Source organism: Ambystoma mexicanum, chromosome 3q (assembly GCF_040938575.1).
Source record: "Ambystoma mexicanum isolate Mex_15411 chromosome 3q, UKY_AmexF1_1, whole genome shotgun sequence".
NCBI lineage: Eukaryota > Metazoa > Chordata > Amphibia > Caudata > Ambystomatidae > Ambystoma > Ambystoma mexicanum.
The window spans coordinates 162,447,784-162,453,783 of record NC_090926.1 but is presented as its reverse complement, the minus strand read 5'-3'; the positions used below and the strand labels follow the sequence as shown (position 1 = coordinate 162,453,783).

Below are 6,000 nucleotides of genomic sequence, written 5' to 3'. Positions count from 1 at the left end.
GAAAGCAGAACTACAATTCAAGGTGAAAAAGACAGGCTTGGAATAAGGAAAGACTCCCACACCGTGGCAGCTGGGCCCTGTGGGGCCCTTCATATCTCGAGCTGCACAATATGGCAATGTTTTGGTTACAGTGCTGAAATTAAGTAATGTGTGCCCATCTCACTCAAAATCCCAGCACCTGAAATGTCCGCGGACAGTGTTTGTGAAAAGGCGGGAGTCGAAAATAAACGGCGCTTCACAGACCATCGGGAAATGACTCAAGTGGGCAGGGATAATGCTGGAGACCACGCAGAGTCTCGCGGCTCGTGAGTAGCAGGGGAAATAGGCCGTTCCTAAGGCATTATTTTCTACGACTGCAGAAAGTCACTCAAAAATTACGACTGTTACGGTAAAAAGCATTTGCGATAGCGTCGTTAAGTGTAGAGCAGCTTCTTAGCGCTTCGTTGTGAATCAATTCAGCCTGCGCTCTGTAACCCCCCCTAGTATGGAGGCGTGCTGCCAGCGGAAAGCGCTTGCCAACATAGGTACGGTCGGGCGGACGTCAGAAATTGCAATAGTTGCCAACATGACCCATTCCAATCTGTAGGTGCTTATCCAGTCCTGGTGGTTTTTCTTTGCATTCTGGGGCTTGTAGTCTGAGTTATATAATGGGAAATCTGGAACTACAGGTCAGAACGCAAAGGAAAAAAAAACAGGGCTGGATAAGCACCTGCAGATAGGAACGGGTAGTGCTGGCAAGTATGAGTTGGATCTCTCACCTCTGCCAGTGCACTGGGCGCAAGTGTCTGCCTCCCCCACTCCCTGTTCCAGATGCACCTGCAGCAAGTCGGCCGGCCTGCCTCTCTCCCATGCTGGGCAGGTGAGTCTGGCACTCCCTGCCCAGCTCCTCCCACCCCCTGGGCCTGCCCCCTCCCTATCTCTGAGCGCAGAGTGAGCTCTGAGCATTTCCTGCCTCCTCTGATGGGGAGACGCCGCTGCCACCCTCGGGAGCCTGCCTGTGACAGGCCACACGGGGCCGGGCTGAACTTTCTGCTGCTCGCGCTCTAAAAACACGTTCTGCGCTGCTTTCTTCCTGGTAACTGTCTGGACCCCAGCTCGCAGAATCTCTCCTGGGAACGTTTGGAGGCTGCGCCGGAGTTCAGGATCTCACATCTTTCGCTGGGAGACTCTCCAAAGATTCCAGACTTCAGAGAAACAGGTGAAGCGAGTCCTTTTAATTAGAGTTGCATTGCCCAGCTGGTTTCTTTATCGTTGCTCGTGCTTGGCGTTTGAAGCTAGGTTTTCCAAGGAGTTCCCAACTCTACTTTGGGTTCTGGTACCTTATCCGGGCCTGTGTATTTACTGTATTACTATGCATTCTGGTATTCGTGGTCCTCCCTGTATAATGACGCAAAGAATAGGCGGTGGTCCTACAATTCCAGGACCGGCTAAACTACACACGCCTGCCGTGCGTCAACGTGAGACCTCTGCTCTAGACCGCGGATGTGGGCAGTGCTGTACAGGTGCTCTGTTTCTGGCTGACTGGACCTACGGGGTGGGGCGTTTGACATCCCATATGATTTAGTAACTTTACTGGAAGCCTCCGAGGACGCAATGCTCCAGGACTGGACTCTTGCTAACGACAGGTTGCATTCTGGGGGTTGTAGTCTTGGTGTCTGTAGTTTTTTTGTCTCTTCTAAAGTGCATGGTCCAAGTGGTTTGAAACTCAATGTCCCCAGTGACGGGGAGTCGGCTTGTGTTCTTGATGGGCGTTGATGTTGACGTGGACCTTTACGTTGTCCTGGGTGCGCAGGCTGTGTATGATCGTGTGGGACTATTTATTATTCATGCTTGCTTAAGTCATGGCGTGTTGGTTTACACGTTTGTGTAGGTGTACTTAAGCACGGCGCCGTGCAGTTATTTTTCTTCAAATTCGAGTGCAACACTACAATTACTGTTTTGCCCTCACTTGGCATCTGCGGCTGGGCACAGCCTGCTCAACTATATGTGTCGGCTGATTTGGGTGGGAGGCACAGGTTCGAGCCCCGCAGATTGTGTCCTTCCAATGTCGTATAGTGAACTGTGTCGGCAGTATCGGAGGCATCTTTTAGTGCCTTGGGGGTTATTATTCAGCGGGAGAGTGGGGGGCGCACTTGGCATCGGGTGGGTGGGGAGGTTATCCAGCGGGGGCGGACGTCCCCTCTATCGCTGCACGCCGAGTTGGGGAATGCAAACACATGTTATTTACACCCCCAACACAATACTTAGGCTGTTAAGTCTCTGGCCGGTAACAGCGTATTTTCAGAGGCTCCCTGATAAAAAAAAAAAAAAAAAAAGTTCTTCAACTTCCTGCTTGTCTTGTGGCTGCCGGTTCCTCTTGGTGCTGGAGGCCCGTCTTCAAAGGCTACCATAGAGTGGGGCGGCGCGTGAGGGTAGACGTGGAGTGAGTCATTGAGGCTGCCGTGTGTGTACGCGCGCGCATTCCAAGGGCATGCGGAACTTGCGAGGAATGAGGGCGCACCGCTTCTGTGCGTTGAGATGCCAATTTCGCCTCATGGCCTTCAAATCAGGCAGCACGCTGATATTTGGGTGCTTTGGGCCGGCAAGCAGGAGCAGTCCATCCAGCCTGCCCTTTACTCTGCATGGTCCCCAGCTTTACCCTCATGTGTTAGTCCCGTTCGCATTTATGGAGAGTGGAAGCGGGGATATCTTTGCCTGTTCTTTAAAAAACGCTACTGCTCATCACGTTCATAAATATTTTATTGTATATCTCCTGCACAAATAGAGACGCACCCATTTACTTCACAAGGATTCCAGTCATCTGAATATTGGATACACAATAGATCTGTGCTCACAATTTAAATTAAGCTTTGAAATCGTTCCACATCTGCAACACAAGTGTTGGCAACACTTGTTTAACATCGGGCGGATTTTTGTAGACCACTGTTAAAGCAAGAAGCATTGTGAAAATTAAGGAAAAAGTTGATCAGTAAATACTGACTAGTTTATGATGAGGGACCAATTGATTATATCAATGTGTATACATACGGTTACAGAACTCTGAGGTTAATTGTAATGTCTTTGCAACGGATGCTAAGGAGGGTGTTATTCCTTGTAGCGCATGGCCACACACTGCCATTGCCTTTAGTACTGGCCTCCTGCGTTGTTGGTTACAAGAGATCTTCAATGTTCAATTACACACAAACCATGCATAATCTGTGTGAGTAATACGTAGCTCCTAACGTGCTGCAGAAACATGGTTTCACCATTTTGATCAAATGTATTGAAAACATCTTTCCATCCTCTGCTTTTAAAATAAGTGAGGAAATGCAGATGTTTGCTCTCGTGCACACATTAAACATTCTACCATGCACCGCTCCCTGTCAATTCATGGCTGCAAAAGGAGACACAACTATTCTGCAAGCGTGGAAAGCAGCAGGCATTATGACGTCACAGCTGTGGCGCAATAGCTGATTACAGAGCTGTTTGCCATTTTCTTTTTTCTAGCCCGTAATAAGAAAGTAATTTCCAGGCGTTTTAAACAGATATTGCAGATTGCCATGTATTTCAATGGGATTCTCCCCGCCCCCCGGTGGCCACGTTGGTTTTCTCCATGACGTCACTCTGGGCTTACCCATCTCCTCGAGCATAGCTGGGAGGCAAGACGCTCACCTTGGTGACAAGAGGCTGCTCTGGGTTCGTACCCTGCTTCAGCGCATAGAGCCTGGGGTAGCCCGGCACTCAGCGCAATATACATTGTCGGTATTAACATTGGGAGGATTGTGCAACCGGGAACCTTGTCACATCGTTCTTGGTAAAAGTCTTTTTCGGCCATTCTCCGAGGCGTTTTTTAGCCATCTATAATGTCGTTGCTGGGGCCCCACTTTGGGTGTATGCTTGCATGTTTTCATTTGGGCCCAGGGCAGGCTGACCAATGCACCGCTCTAAAATGACAAACGGGAGAGGAATTTTTTGAGTCACTTCAGTTGATGTGCGCGCCGAGGGAATACAAATTAAGACATCTGGGGGGTGCTGAGAGATTTTTTTTTATTTTTCATTATTATTTTACTACAGTACGTGATTACGGCCATCTGAACATTTCTTTCTTCATAGTAGCTAGGCCTCGAACGTAACTGTGGATTCCAGCACTGTGATGAGATATTAAGACCGTGTGTAAATAACATTACCCTCCCTTTCCAATTGACGTACTCTGAATTTTAGGAGGCGTATTTTTGCGAGGTGTGTCACGCTCGTTTACCTGGTCTAACTCGTCGAATACTTGGTTTGGTAAGGCATCCAAAGGGCGGGGCTCTGAGCCCCACAGAGGAATGCGCTGGCGAGCCGGTCGCCGCCTTCCAGTGTCACCTGCTGGAGGCGTGTTAACCTCCCAGAGGCCCACAGAGGCACCGCCAAAGAGCTCGCGTGACGTGGCCTGGGTAACGTGTCTCGCCCTTTGGAGACGTGTTCAGAGGCACGTGACCTGTTCAGAGCTCCAGGGCCTCACCTGGAGGCTCCGGCCCTCCGTCTTTCACAAGATGGGTAGTTTAAGGAATTGTTTAGGACAGTGATATTTAATTCGAATGGCAAAATGACAATCCATTGCAGTGCCCTGAATGCAGTCTTTAATTACTGGCATAGCTCTCTTATCTGGACTTTCTCCAAGAATATAGCGCGCAGTGAAAAAACACGAACCCCACTGAAAGGAGGAGTGTGTAGCATCACTGTTGTAGAATTCCTATGTTCTGTGCATTGACCTTGATCTATTAATATTGACCGTATTTGCAGGCAGTAATGTTGGTGAAACATTATGGTATTTTTTTTCCCTGCTTCAAGCAGCCCCATGCCATTTACCGATTGCCAGTCTTGGTTTAGCTTCCAGTCAGCGACACTTGCATTGCAGCACCGGTTAGCTAATGCTTCAGAAGGAACATGCAAAACTGTTGGGTCAGTATTGGCTGAAGATGTTAACGGCGACACGGGCCACTTGGAGCTTCAAGGAGTTTCTCCTCCTGAACACCTAGGCCATCACGTCGCCCAACCGCCCATGCCACCTGACTAGCTAGACTCTGTCCACCCTTCTCCTCTCTTCCTCCCTGTACAGCTCTACCCCTCCTCTGTATCCTACCCCCCGCTATATATCGGTTCTGTTGTTACCTCTGAAAAGCGCTCTGTTGCTTCTAGAAGCTAGGTCCATGCTCAATAAATTCCCTAATAATGATATTAAATAAAGGACCCATATGAGTCGGGGCTCTCTGGAGTTACCATCTTTGGGAGTGACCCATCGCTGACGTTTGGATCCTAGACAATATAGATGTCTGTCGCGATGGAGACTGTCAGCAACATGCTGGCAATGGTTCTTTGGATTTTGGTAGTTTTAACTGAGCAATTTACATACACAATTATCGTGTTATTTATTTATGTACCGGTGTAGGGTTTCCCAGAAGGATGACTTGCAGAGATATGCCAGTGGGTCCAGTGGCTAATTGCAGATATGAGTGTCTCCAGTAGGTGAGAACCTGCCCTGCAGTTATCTGCTGACACTTGGAATTAGTGCATTGAGGATTCAGTGTGTTGACACTACAGAAACCTTTATTGCAATTGAGATAACTGTTGTGTTTTGTTGAGACACTCGATTTAACCGAGACATAGACATTTTGTAAGTTTACAAAAAATAAAGTATTCAGACTTCCTCAGTATCTACTATACACACTTCTATGATGCCGAATCGAGATTATGTGGGCATCGCACTACTGCCAGTTGCCTCCATGCAATATGGTGTTTAACTGCGGGAGTGGGAAGAGTCTACAATAATTCCTTATGGCATATCGGGAGGTACATACTCACTCATAGCACTTATTATTTAGTGTACATTTGTGTTGAGATGGAGTTCTAGGATCTGACCTGGTGGACAGAATTTAGGAGGCCACCCTAGTTGTAGGGAACAGGGGAACTCTGAAAGGATAGTCAAACCCCATCAAGCAGTGGTTGGGAGGGGTGCTCCTCTACTTTTTTAAATTAAGA

General features: G+C 48.4%; 1 protein-coding gene across 1 annotated transcript in view; it reads left to right on the top strand.

Annotated features, from left to right (window-relative positions):
* Positions 1–933: 933 nt before the first annotated feature.
* Positions 934–6,000, top strand: part of GALNT6 (polypeptide N-acetylgalactosaminyltransferase 6) — a 272,909-nt gene continuing 267,842 nt past the window's right edge. The window contains exon 1 of the mRNA XM_069653399.1: positions 934–1,198. The gene's annotated coding sequence lies outside the window, so the exon portion shown is untranslated. The remainder of the gene's footprint in view (positions 1,199–6,000) is intronic.